This window comes from Hippopotamus amphibius, chromosome 2 (assembly GCF_030028045.1).
Source record: "Hippopotamus amphibius kiboko isolate mHipAmp2 chromosome 2, mHipAmp2.hap2, whole genome shotgun sequence".
Lineage (NCBI taxonomy): Eukaryota > Metazoa > Chordata > Mammalia > Artiodactyla > Hippopotamidae > Hippopotamus > Hippopotamus amphibius.
In genome coordinates, this window is record NC_080187.1 from 192694306 (window position 1) to 192707441 (window position 13136).

The window sequence follows — 13136 nt, forward strand, 5'->3', positions numbered from 1 at the left end:
TACTTATGGCTTAGCAGGTACAAAAAAGGGGGATTCAGAGGCATTTCATCAACACCTACTGCTCCTTTACAAATTTCTAGAGTCTAAAAGGCCTGAAACCATCAATATTTCTCCCTGTTGTGCCCCCAGATTCATGAGTTCCTATCCACCACCTCCAGGAAAAGCAGCAGCCCACTGAAGGAATAGCCACTCCGGGGGTGTCCCTGAAAGCCGGCCATCAACACTTTGTAAAACTCACTGCTTTTCCAGGGACCAGTCACTAAAATTGATGAATCCAGCAAGAAGGGGGGTATTACTGCCAGGTGCTGCTAGAAGCAGGGATAGGTCCTCAAATATAACCTACCAATAAATGACTCTTCTGTTCCCCTTCCCGTGCCTTCTACCAACAGCCACGAAGGCTGCCTAAGACAATCCCCCCTCCCTCTCCTCACTGCTCCCCGCACCCCAGCCCTAGTCAGCAGATGCTTCTGGGACATGCCTGCTGACCAGTGACTGCTTTCCTCTGCATTCTTTCTAACAGGTTTCCCTGCTCCAGCCTCAGCCGTGCACAGACTAGGGTCCACACTGAAGTCAGAGCGATCTTTACAAAAGTTAAACGGCATCACGTCACACTCCTGCTTAAAACCCTTCAATCACCTCCCATTGGCCTCAGAAAAAAAAGATCAAATTGATCCCTTGGTCCCTCAGCAATCTGGTCCCTGCTAGTTTTTCTACCCCGATTTCTCATCACTCTCTTTACAGCCCCCGTTCCTCCTTGCACCCCCTCATGTCTATACTATAGAAATACTCAGCTCAGCTTCTTTCCATTTGAGGGCCTTGACACATGCTCTTCCCTCTGCCTGACGTAATGTAACCCCAACACCAACCCCTTCACCTGCCTAACTTATACTCATCTTTTTTTTTTTTTTTTTTTGAAGACTTCCCTGGTTTCTTCAGAAAGAGTTTATTACTCCCTCCCCTGTGCTCTTACAACCCTCTGCACATACCTCTGGTGTATTGTAATTGGCGTACTGTACTACAATGATCTGTTAACGCATCTGTCTCCTCCAACAGAGGAAAAAGACTCAGCAAATTATCAGGGCGACCATAACGAAGTACCACAAACTGGCTTAAAACAACAGACTTTATTCTCTAACAGTCCTGGAGGTTAGACGTCTGAAATTAAGGCGTTTGCTGGGCTACGCTCCCTCTGAGGGCGCTAGAGAAGAATCCCTCCTGGAACTCCCTAGGTCTGGTGATTTGGGGCAATCCTTGCTGATTCTTTTTTTTTTTTTTTCTTAATTACTGTAGCTTTGTAGTTGGTTTTATTGGGTTTTTTTGAGATACAGTTAGACAATAAACTGCACATATTTAGAGTGCACTATTTGTTTTTTTTTATTAGTAATGTATATATGGCAATCCCAATCTCCCAATTCATTCCCCCCCAACCCGCCCCTCTTTTCCCCCTTGGTGTCCATATGTTTGTTCTCTACATCTGTGTCTCTATTTCTGCCTTGCAAACTGGTTGATTTGTACCATTTTTCTATATTCCACATACTTGTGTTAATATACAATATTTGTTTTTCTCTTTCTGACTCACTTCACTCTGTATGACAGTCTCTAGGTCCATCCATGTCTCTACAAATGTCCCACTTTCATTGCTTTTTACAGCTGAGTAATAGTCCATTGTATATATGTACCACATCTTCTTTAGCCATTCATCTGTTGATGGACATTTCGGTTGCTTCCATGTCCTGGCTATTGTAAATAGTGCTGCAATGAACATGGGAGTGCATGTGTCTTTTTGAATTATGGTGTTCTCTGGGCATATGCCCAGGAGTGTGATTGCTGGGTCCTATGGTAACTCTATTTTTAGTTTTTCAAGGACCCTGCATACTGTTCTCCACAGTGGCTGTATCAATTTACATTCCCACCAGCAGTGCAAGAGCATTCCCTTTTCTCCACACCCTCTCCAGCATTTACTGTTTGTAGATTTTCTGATGATGCCCATTCTAACTGGTGTGAGGTGATACCTCATTGTAGTTTTGATTTGCATTTCTCTGATAATTAGTGATGTTGAGCAGCTTTTCATGTGCCTCTTGGCCATCCGTGTGTCTTCTTTGGAGAAATGTCTATTTAGGTCTTCTGCCCATTTTTTGATTGGGTTGCTTGTGTTTTTGATATTGAGCTGCATGAACTGTTTATATATTTTGGAGATGAATCCTTTGTCTGCTGATTTGTTTGCAAATATTTTCTCCCATTCTGAGGACTGTCTTTTCTTCTTGCTTATAGTTTCCTTTGCTGTGCAGAAGCTTTGAAGTTTCATTAGGTCCCACTTATTTTTGTTTTTATTTCCATTACTCTAGGGGGTGGATCAAAAAAGATCTTGCTGTGATTTATGTCGAAGAGTGTTCTTATGTTTTCCTCTAGGAGTTTTATAGTGTCTGAACTTACATCTAGGTATTCAGTCCATTTTGAGTTTATTTTTGTGTATGGTGTTAGGAATTGTTCTAATTTCATTCTTTTACATGTAGCTGTCCAGTTTTCCCAGCACCACTTATTGAAGAGGCTGCCTTTTCTCCATTGTATATCCTTGCCTCCTTTGTCATAGATTAGTTGACCATAGTTTATCTCTGGGCTTTCTATCCTATTCTATTGATCTATATTTCTGTTTTTGTGCCAGTACCATACTGTCTTGATCACTGTGGCCTTGTAGTACAGTTTGAAGTCAGGAAGCCTGATTCCACCAACTCCATCTTTCCTTCTCAAGATTGCTTTGGCTATTTGGGGTCTTTTGTGTTTCCATACAAATTGTAAAATTTCTTGTTCTAGTTCTGTGAAAAATGCCATTGGTAATTTGATAGGGATTGTATTGAATCTGTAAATTGCTTTGGGTAGTACAGTCATTTTCACAATGTTGATTCTTCCAATCCAAGAACATGGTATATCTCTCCATCTGTTTGTGTCGTCTTTGATTTCTTTCATTAGTGTCTTATAGTTTTCTGAGTACAGGTCTTTTACCTCCTCAGTTAGGTTTATTCCTAGGTATTTTATTCTTTTTGTTGCAATGGTGAATGGCATTTTTTCCTTAATTTCTCATTCTGATCTTTCATTGTTAGTGTATAGAAATGCAAGAGATTTCTGTGTGTTAATTTTGTATCCTGCAACTTTATCAAATTCATTGATTAGCTCAAGTAGTTTTCTGGTGGCATCTTTAGGATATACTCATCTTTTCAATATCAACTCATACACACTTTCTCTAGGAGTTCTCCCCTGGTCCCCCAAATCAAAGTTGAGAGCACCTCCTACATGCTCCCATAGAACTGGGAACTTCCCATTTCAGAGCCCCTATCACTCTAAAATGTATTTGCCTATTATTTTGGCTGTTTTCCCATTAGTATACCAACTCCAGTGGGGCAGAGACTTGATCTGCCTGGTCGATAAGTGTATCTTCAGTATCTAATGCATGCCTGGCATGTGGCAGTGCTCAATAAATATTTGCTAAATGAAGGAACAATTAATGTTCTCAATTTCTATGAGTAAGGAAGATAAAAGGTATTTCCCATTTAGCAACTATCCCTTCCTAGACCCCAACCCCAAGTTCTTAGATCTTCCCAAACTGGGAGCCATCATGGCTTTCTTGGCTGCTCCCTCCCTTTGGCTGGTCCCTATCCTCCTATGCACACACCCCCCCCCCCACCTCCAGCCTAGGAAGAACCTCAAAGAATGAGAAGTATTTGGTTAGCAATAGGAAGAGTGTTGCAAGCAAACTGAAGAGCACCAGAAAGGAAGAGCAAATTTGCAAATCTTGGGGGAGAAGGGCAAGAGGAGGCACTCTGGCTCTAAAGGAAGATGCACAAAGAGGATTTTTTGAGGAAAAGTCTTTTTGTGAGAAATAATATGAGCAAAAGTGGGGTTTTATCCATGAGGGACTATCTTTGTTCCAACAAAGTCACAACAGATATAAAATGGCAACATGGAGAAGGATGAATGGATTCTGTGACAATGACACCTCCATCTGGTGGCCCCATCTGGCCAGGGGTTAAGGCTCATGAGCAAGTTCTAAGCCAACGTGTTCAGGCTTGAAAACTCTGGAGACTAAGTAAACATATTCTGTTTTCACAGGCTCAGAGTCCCTCGAGCAGGTGAAAGGAAGAATGATTCTTTAAGCAGGATGGCAAAAGGGACTCTCTATCCTGACAGGTGGCAATGAGAATGCAGGCAGAAGAAAGAAATTCAGTCTCTCAGGAAGTTATTAAGAGTGCGGGCCACTGGCCAATTTTTTCTTTCTCCTCATTGGTTTGCTAGATTTCTTTGAGGGATTAGCACTAACAGATAGCCAGTACAAAGGATGAACTTAAATATATATTTGTGTAATATAAAGGTAATCCAAGAGAAAATATCCATGTAACCCCTTCCATCTCTTATTTTAGATCTTACTACAAGCACTTCTCATTTCAAAAGCCCCTAGACAAAATAAACATAAAAAACCATATTCTTCCTACAATTACCTTTAAGCCATACAATTATTTCATTGCCTTTAATTTCTCTAATACCAACTTCCAAAGTATCTTTGAAACCTTTTATTTTTAAAATAATGAATAAATCTCTTTTTAATTTTAGCCACTTTTGCTTTTGTAGAAAATATACTTTATTTCATATTTAATAGCTATAATATAATTACTGTTGTATGAATTAAACAATGTTTCTCTAAGATTTGTGAAAATTGTTTCTTATTAATGATCTTACTCAAATGTTTTTACTCTAAGACATATGGTTACAACAAAACTAAGAATTCAAGTTCATGTTTCCTCCAATCCAGTCTTTTCCTTATAATAGCAGCAACGTAGGTATATTTAATAGAGGATTCATACTAGTGTAGCAGATTCTAGAGTACATTTAAGGAAGTAAAATTTAGTCCTTTTATTGTTGTACACTTATCAATTCACTAAAATACCCCAGCTGACACTGGGGTGTCAGAGTAAAGAAAAAGCCATCTTTTTTTGAACTTTCAGATCAGTGAAGGTCTAAGGAAATAGATTGAAAAAAAATCAAGTGATAAATAAGGATTTGCTGAAATCAAATCTAGCTCTAGAAGTAGGAACTTAGGATTTTGAAATTCAACCATTTACAAGTGCTGAAGCAGACATCATTTACACAAAAACATTCCTCCTTTTTGGAAATCACCCCACAGCAGAAGAAATGGAAAAAGGTAAATCGCTAAATAGGTTTTATCTTACCCTTGCCTTCCTTTTATGTGAGGGATTAAAATGGTGACTTTCTCGTATGAAATCTTAGTGGGTTTTTATAAGACAGACAGGTCTGGGGAAAGTAGGAAGAGAGAGAAATGTAACCAAAATAATAGCTAAGTGCTTTACATACATTCATTCATTTAAATGAGTAGCTTTTTGAAAAAGATTGAGGGTGATGCTCACATGAAGAATTTCGTGTTTTTCTTTTTCTTACATTTCAAATTCAGGTTTTGAATCTTGGTCACAAAAAGTAATTCTTCTAATGGAAAACATGGCATAGTCAAAAGAAAACTCCAGTTTAGGGAAAATAAGCAGTTGGTTTCAGACACCTTGAGACTGAGGGCCGTAACAAGACGTCCAAGTTGGAAATGCTCCTTAAGCAGCTGTGTGCGGATTACGATTCCTCAAGGACCCCCTACTCACAGTGAAAATGGGTACACCTGGGTGCAGGTGACTCAACACTTTAAGCAAAGGATTAAAATGGAGATTCTCTTTAATGATCAGAGGCCATTCAACAATCAAGTTATTACAGTTAATTCCCCCTGCTCCAATTCCGCGATCACCAAGCAACCTGCTGATAATAACCTGCTTTCCCACAGAAGTCTGCCTACAGGGAAAGAATACACCAGTCACGCATGCTGAAGTGAACATTCTGGTCCTCTTGACAGTCATAGTATATATTTTCAATTAATAAATTGTCATTTATGTTACTCTAGATCATCAGTCTCCTGAGCAAATATTAGTTTTCCCTGGAAAGGATAATCTGTTTTCGGTATGCCGTTGACTTATGGTCCAAAGTCTACAGACCAAATGACCCACTCTAGCCATAATAACCTCATCAACAGGCCACCAAGGGAACAGCCTGCTCACCCACTCAAGGGGCAGCAGGATGTGGTAGCTGCAAGCTTGTCCTTTAGAGTCAAACAACCTGATCTTGGATTCCCGCTTTTCCCACTAACATTACAGAAACCAGGGCAAGTTAGCTCTCTATGCCTAAGAAGGTACCTGGACAGGCTGTTGGGGACAGGGAGACACAATGAAAGTGCTCATTAGATAGTTATCTTGAAGGCAGCCCTCTAAACTTTCTCTGTCAAAACGTTTATATAAACATTAGGGTGAAATGAGGACAGTGAGTGTAACTCCTGTAAGACATTCTGCTGCAAAATAAAGGACGTAAGTGTGAATGGGTAATGAGGCTTTAAAGAGAAGATGTGTTTACAGCGGGGAGCCAGGGCTGTGGCAGTAAACTGAAGGGATAGAACCAATGGGAAGAGAGATTAAAAACATGAGGGAGAATGATAGGAAGACAAAGGAATCAGAGCTGAGAGAAGAAAGGGAAAAGGTAGGGGCCAGGGCAGTCGGGGAAGAGCCAGAAGGAGCAGTTGAAGCCAGGAGAGTAGCGCAGGCAGGTTCTTGGCAACTGTCCTTACTTGCCCAAAGTGGTGCTCGCGGGAGCGTGGGGGTGGTAAGGCTCAGCCTGGCTTCATCTCAGGACCAAGGGAGGAACTGGGGTGTCCCCACAGGGGGGTCCTCTACATCCTTTGAGCAGAGGGTCCTCTCCAGTTCTCAGGGACAAGGTGGACCAAGGGGGAAGGTCTCACACAGCTTCGAGGAGCCCAACTCCAGCCCTCAGCCCCTGCAAGGACCTCCTGCCCCCACCCTCTATTCTCTGGTCTCTGTTCTGTTCTGTTTGCCTCCCTCTTTCCCCAACTCTGCCTTCTCTTCCTCTTTGGAGACAGGGTGCTGTACAGGAGAGACGTTTCGGATCACAGGTATAATCCTAGCTCACTTACTTTCTATCTAGTGTTACTTTGACCGAGTCACTTACCCTTCCTAAGACTCAATCCCTGAATCCTCTCAGGGCTCGTTGGAGGATAAATATACATGTAAATACAGCTCACTCCATAAGAATGTGATCCTTCCCCCTCCTTCCTTCCTCTCCATCTGTCCTCTCTCTTCCTACTCCCTCCCCCTTTTCTCTGCTTTCACTCTCAGTTTCCTTTCCCTGTTTCCCTGACTTTCCTTCATATTTCTCACTAAGGCACTTGCCTCCCAACCCAACCCACCTCCCTTCTGAGGCCTGACCTACCAAGAGAGGAGGGGAGGGGGGCTGCCTGGGAGGCTTAGGTAAACCATGGAGAGCCCATCTGCTTGAGCAGTAGTGGGGTCTGAGGATGAGAAGTGGGATGGCAGGATCAGGGAATCAGCCCCTTCTTTCCTCCTGCTGCCCTCCACCTTCTCTGGCCCTGCCCCTGCACCTTGCTTCCCCCTGGCCCTAGGTTCCCAGAGGCTGAAAAGCAAAACTTCAGTGAGTCCTCCCACCTCTGGCCATGGTGAGCTTGCAGTCATATCTGCTGGCAACCCTGCCTAAAAGCCCAAGAATATTCCCCAGGGCCCCCCTGTTCCAGGACTCTAAGGGATGGGGAATAGGGGATGAAGCACAGCTCTAAGACTCCAGGGAAGGGACATCTTGGTGCAAAAGGGAAATCAACCTTGGGAGGTTAGATCAGTGATGGATAAGGTAAGGAATAAGCCCCGGCCTCAGTCCTACATATATGCAGCTTTGAGTGTGATGTGAGGGTAGGAGGTATAGATACTGTTTTACTTTTTTTAAAATTAATTTTTATTGGAGTATAGTCACTTCACAACTTTGTGTTCAATTCTGCTGTACAGCAAAGTGAATCAGGTATAGATAATGTTTTAATCATATTTGGTGTCAGTGACAGCTGCCAACAGCTGTAGTGCTTGCAGAGCACAGATATTGGGCAAAAACAGAAGTAAAAATAATTTAAGCCAGTCTGTGTATGCATTTATCAAAGTGATGGTTAGCACAGTCAAATATATAAACTGCTTACAAATTATATCTAATTACCATGCCTCAGCAATAGTCTATTTCCCGTACAATGTATATCAAATTGATTTGGTTGTGAGTTGTCACGTCGACACTGAAGGCTGTTTATATTCTGTTAGGCATGCAGCTGTTACCCAGCCACAAAGTTCTAAAGTGGTGGGAATCTTGCTTCCCTTTCTCCTCCTTTTTATGTCCTGCTTATTTTCCAACTTAATCTCCTCGTCTCCTTTTCTCTTTTGCTCCTCTTCCTTTCCTCACCCACTCTCACTGCCTCTCTTGTGCATTTTCAACCTCCTCCTCCTCATCCTGCCCTTTCTCTCCCAAACACGCCTCCCCTGGCTTGGTTGTCTTCCTTCCCCTTCTCACTTCCCCATTCCTCCCCGAGCCTGGTGTCAGGGGGCCAGGTTTGGTCCTGTTAGCTCTCTGCCTCCAGCAAGTTCCCCTCCCTTCTAAGTCCCAGTTTTCTCATCTGTAAACAGAGACAATCAGGGTAACTCATGGGATCATTTAGCAAACTAAATGAGGTCATGCCCATGAAAAAAAAAGATTAGCACAGTGCCTCCTGCTACAAAGTTAATACTCAAGGAAGAAAAGCTATTATTATTTTTCTTTTTCTTAATGTATTTTTAACTCTACATATGTAGAAAACCTTGTATCAAATTTGAGAGCATCCCTACTGATATTCACTCATCAGACACATCAGATGCCTATTCTACGTCAAACCTGGGCTGGGTAGAGGGAGGCAGGGATCATTAGGCCCTATCTCTGTCCTACAAAAGCCAAGAGTCTGGGGTAGATGAGACCAGATACATAGAAAGTTCATTGTGCAGGGCTATGACAGAAGGAGGGATGGAGAACTATGGAGACAGAGGGAAGGGAGTCACCAAGCCTTCTTTGCACAGTCAGCTATGCTATCACAGATGGTGATTCCAAGTCAAGTCCTTTTGAAAAGAAGAGTCTGCTCAATAAAACAAGGTAAGTACAGGCAAAAAGAACAGCACGTGGAAAGACCAAGTGTTGTAATAAGAAGCAGTGATAGTCATGGCAACCAGAGTACAGGGAGCATGGAGGAGTGTGGTATGATATGGGGCTGGCAAGGCAGATAAGAGGTGGATTCTGAAAGATGTCATCATCATCACTCCCATTCGTGGGGTACTTAGCCTTGTGCGAAGCACTGACATGTATCATCTCATTTAATCCTTATCAAAATTTTATGGGCAGGGACTATCATCATCTCCATTTGAAAGATGAGATGACACAGAGCACTGCTACCATCAAGATTCTGTGGTTGATCCTCAGGTAACGGGGAGGCAGAAGATCTCTCTCTGCAGAATGGAATGCTTAGGCTCCAGGACCCCTTGTCCCCTGTCATTGCTTCCTCATGTCTCTCTATGCAAGTGCATGCTGTCAGGGTTTTTACGAAGGACTCTCGTAAGCAAGGACTGGCATAGGAAGAAATGGCGGAGCAATGACAACAGACAAGTGGAGCTGGATTCTAGAAATATTCCTGCAGTTGCAATTGACAAACTTTATAAGCGATCCGTATGCTGGGGTGCAAAACAGGGAGGAATCTGGGATAACCTCCAGGTTTTCGGCTCAGGGCAATGAGCAGATAGAGGCATCATTGACGAAAATGACAAATACAGCAGTGAAGGGAGACGGTGGGACAGCAGGGGCAGGAATTAGGATGGGAGAATAACAAGTTCAGTTTGAACACACTAGGCTTGAAATTCCTCTTGATCACTGAAAATATCCTCAGCACAAAACAGAAAAGACAGATTTGTAGACTTGGAATCATCAACATATAAGGAAATACTGAAGTCATGGGGAATGAATGATGTCATTCAGGAAGAACAACAATGAAGAGAAGCGAGGAGAGGACAGCGGGCGAGGATGAGTCAGTAAGAGGACTGCACAGAGTCCTAGGGAACACCCAACCTCAGAAGAAGGGTTAGAGAAACGTGTATTGAAACAAAACACTGTGGCTTTCTTCCTGTGCCCTCTTCCTCAGGGCATCTACCGCAGAGCCTGGCACAGGGTAGGTAGGTGCTCAACAAACTAACATTGAGTAAAGAAGAGGAGAGAGGAGAAAAAGGTAGGCTCAAAAATACAATGATCAATAATATTTAATATTTACATTTAACATTTAATTAGAATTTTATTTTTAATATTTAGAAAATAATGAATATTGCTAAGAAGTCAAGTAAGACTTCAGGCATGAGTTACAAATGTAGAACATTTGGAGGATCCCATTTTCTTTGAAATCATTTCTCTAGAAATCCTGAAAACAAATACTAGCATCTGATTCTCATACATGCTGTGCAAGCATTTAGGATATATACATTAAGAAGTTTTACTTCAAGGACAGCAACAATTTCTGATTTACTTTGAAATGATAGCTTAAGTCTTTTCCTACTAAATGAGAATTTGCAATTTACCATGTAAGAAAAAAATAAAATCCTCCAGAGCACAAAATATTCCCCAGGGGCACAAAAAAATCAGTTGGTCCCTCATTTTTAAAGATGCATGCATGTATGATGAAACAATATAAAAGCACAAGATAGAAAAATATAGGTCCAAAAATCCCTATGAATTTACATTTTGCTGCAAAGGCAAGCAGAGAACAATACAGGCACAAAGGTGGCCGTTCTTGGACACAGGTGTTGGTAATCCCACACACAGTACCATATTTCCTCACCTCCTTTCTGATAAACCTTCAGCCCGTAATTAATGTTTCTCGCCCATCTCCTTTTTCTTCAAAACAGCTAATTGTTAACCAGGGACCTGAGACTCTCTCATGTCTATCAACAAAACAGCTAAAAGAATCCATTTCTCTATTCAGACAAATCTCAGCACTAAAAACATACCCCTCAAGCCTCAGAGGGAGAGCTTAGTGACAAACTGTTTATGTCCAAAGCATGAATTGACCATAAAATGAACAATATCTTGAAGAGGTGCATCAGATATAAATCCTCTGGGAAAAAAACTAAAACCAACTGCTATCCAAGGAAGTGACAAGTACCCACAAACCAAGAAGAAATGGACATTGATGCTACTCCCATTGGCCATGCGATAGGCAATGCTAACATAATAAAAATTTGAACTTCAAGGGAAGAAAAGAAAATGTCCTATTTTCCAAATCCAACTAACTTCCCCCCAAAATTATTTTTTAATGAGAGGAGAATAATTAAGACTGTTTGCTAAACTTCAACACACAGAAAGTGAAAACAGCAAAACAAAGCAGCAACCTGGAAAAAAGAAACAAAAAGCACCAAACAGCCCAGAGCTAACTCTCTTCTTGGTCTCACCAACCCGTTATTGCTCCCCAGACTCACCTCAGCCCGGACCTAAGCCTCTCCCCCGAAAAGGGAGATTTCCCAACAGTGCAGCAAGATCAAGCAGGTACCCATTCCGTGACCATATCAATGAGAACAACGAGAAAAGCAAGGCTATTCTGAAAGCTCTAGTGATTACACAGAAAACACACTGGGTCTCTAGGGGACGTTCTTGAAAATCTGAGATCAACTCCCGGAAAAACACTCTTGACCACTTACCACTACCGGAAGCTGCTAGACGGCAGCTCAGAATCAGCATCTCATCAGTAAAAGAGGAAGGTGTTGCAGGAAAGCCAGCTTCACTGCCAGTGAAGAATCGAGGGAGTAAAAGCGATCCTTGGAAAAATACCAAAAGCCCAGAAGAGTTTCTCTGGGAATAGTTGCCTGCTGCTGCTACCAGGGCAGAACGGGTTAATCTTGGAGAAACAAAAGGAAGCTCCCTAGACGCTGTCTTCACCAGGGTGTCTTCTTCTGTGGGAATCAAGAGTTCAGAAGGATAGCCGCGGACAACGAAAGGGATCACCAGCTACGGCTTCTGCTTACCAAATTTTATCAGCCCTCAACTGAGGGAGATAAGTAAATATCTTTGGAGTTCCTACCTGTCTTTCCCAGACATGACGGAATTAGCAATGTCATTTTTTTTTTTAATTATTACAAGGGGAGTTCAACTCTCTTATGGATGAAAGCTAAGAACACTCAAATAACATGTAATATGCAGAGTGATGACTTCTTCTTTCCCAACATCCTTAATTTCAGCTAGGAGGAAGCAAACGATTAACCCTAAGGATGCTGAAGAACAAATGCACACAGGACATAGATTTAAACATTTTAGTTTAGAATCGCTTTGAGAGGGTTCTGGTTTTTAAGATGGGATTAGATGAAAACAAAATATTTTGGTTCATGCCTATTTTTAAAAGAAAGGATTATGGCTACTTTTCAATATATCTAAAGCTGTTTATGGATTTTCCAGAAGTTGCATCAGATTTGCCGTTAAGTACTGAAATCAAATATGTTTTAATCATGTCTCTTTAACCAGAACAAGTTGAACCCCTGTGTCACCTCCACTCTCCTGAAACAATGTGGTCCTGAGCTCTCGGTTTCCAGAGAGAGAGCCAGATCAGAGAAACGGGAGGTCCTGTCCATGCCAGGGCTCCCCCATCACAAAAAAACAAGGATAGATTTCTTAAAACAAGAGTGATGGCTCTCTTTCTTACAAGATAAAAAGGACCAAGAACAGCCTATAAGAGGAAGCAATCATTTCTTTAAAATATTTACAATGAAAACCTCTTTTTAATTAAAAAAAATTAAGTGTAGCCTCTATACCATTTTTTAATCTATCATATTGACAACTATTATAAGTCTGGTAATTACCTTTGTTGAGAATATTTAAGGAAATTTACACCTTCTCCTACATTGTTAGAATAAAAATTAATAAAATATTTTTAAAGGAAAACTAAATAATGCCTATCAAATATAGAAATGTGTATGCTTCTATCTCTTAGGAATTTACCTTATAGATGACCACAACCACGTGCAGACAGGTCTGTAAGATGTTCCTTACAGCACTGTGACAGCAAAAACTAAAAATGGCTTCAATATAGGGGCCTGGCTAAGTAAGCTGAGGTATATTCATACAAAGGAGTACAACGCAGCCATTGGGAGGGAGTAGAACTGGAGTGAAGAATCAGACGGTCTGGGTTCAGATCTGGCTCCATCAGT

General features: G+C 41.6%; 1 protein-coding gene across 1 annotated transcript in view; it reads right to left on the reverse strand.

Moving 5' to 3' along the window:
• ATP8B4 (ATPase phospholipid transporting 8B4 (putative)) overlaps nucleotides 1-11445 on the reverse strand; it is a 234626-nt gene extending 223181 nt beyond the window's left edge. The window contains exon 1 of the mRNA XM_057724273.1: nucleotides 11418-11445. The gene's annotated coding sequence lies outside the window, so the exon portion shown is untranslated. The remainder of the gene's footprint in view (nucleotides 1-11417) is intronic.
• Nucleotides 11446-13136: the final 1691 nt, after the last annotated feature.